Below are 803 nucleotides of genomic sequence, written 5' to 3'. Positions count from 1 at the left end.
GCGAGGGAGAGCGCGAAACCGTGGCTCGAGCCGCCTCGGTCGGGAGCGAGCGGGACGATAATAGCGGCGGCGTTGGAGCGCGGGACGGAGAGGAGTTGGAGTTTCTCGTAGCTCGAAGCCCTATTGCTCGTCGCTGAGGAAGGAGAGCTCAGTGCTACGATGGTCAGCAAGCGGACAAGTCGCAGCCAGTCCTCCCGTTCAACGTTTTCTATCGCGCTCTCGCCGGCCCATCCATCCATACATCCGTCCATCCGTCCACCCGTCCATCCGTTCCGCCCGTCCGTTTATTATTTATCCGGGGTGAGGAGTGCGTGCATGCGCGCNTGCGTGCCTGCGTGCGTGCGTGCGAGCGTGCGTGCGTACACGGGGAGGAAAGCGCGTGTCTCGGTTAATCGCGGCTAATTAAGACGATTCGCCGTCTGGTGTGGCCGCGCGCATCCACTGTCATTGAACCTCCGCGTCTCCGCGCTTCATCGCCCCGTAAATCATCCCGCGCTTCCCTCGGCCGGAATGCCGGGTAATTGTGTCACGGTTCAATATACGAATTTATTTTCGTCCGTTCGGGATTGATTAAGGAAGGGGAGGGGGAGAGGAGCAGCATAACGAGGGGGATATTAAGGGAGGAAGGGGGAGAGAGAGAGATCGAATTATATAGGAGATAAAGGAAGAAAGGATTCGTCTTCTTTTTTTCCCCATTTTTTCCTCCATGATGGACGATGGATCGTGATTACGGGGGGCTGTGATTACGGTAGATCGATAGGGGGTGAAGATCGGCTATTGAGCACACCGAGGTGACTGAGGGG

The 803-nt window shown here is 57.4% G+C and overlaps 2 protein-coding genes across 2 annotated transcripts in view; one reads left to right on the top strand and one right to left on the bottom strand.

Moving 5' to 3' along the window:
* Positions 1–803, bottom strand: part of LOC102677055 (very-long-chain enoyl-CoA reductase) — a 118,750-nt gene that overhangs the window by 75,119 nt on the left and 42,828 nt on the right. The gene's annotated exons all lie outside the window — the stretch shown is intronic.
* Positions 717–803, top strand: part of LOC102676678 (facilitated trehalose transporter Tret1-2 homolog) — a 35,741-nt gene continuing 35,654 nt past the window's right edge. Inside the window, exon 1 of the mRNA XM_006613927.2 lies at positions 717–773. The gene's annotated coding sequence lies outside the window, so the exon portion shown is untranslated. The remainder of the gene's footprint in view (positions 774–803) is intronic.

The sequence above is a fragment of the Apis dorsata genome, unplaced genomic scaffold (assembly GCF_000469605.1).
Source record: "Apis dorsata unplaced genomic scaffold, Apis dorsata 1.3 scaffold_165, whole genome shotgun sequence".
In the NCBI taxonomy this organism is placed as follows: domain Eukaryota; kingdom Metazoa; phylum Arthropoda; class Insecta; order Hymenoptera; family Apidae; genus Apis; species Apis dorsata.
This window is presented reverse-complemented; position numbering and strand designations above follow the sequence as displayed.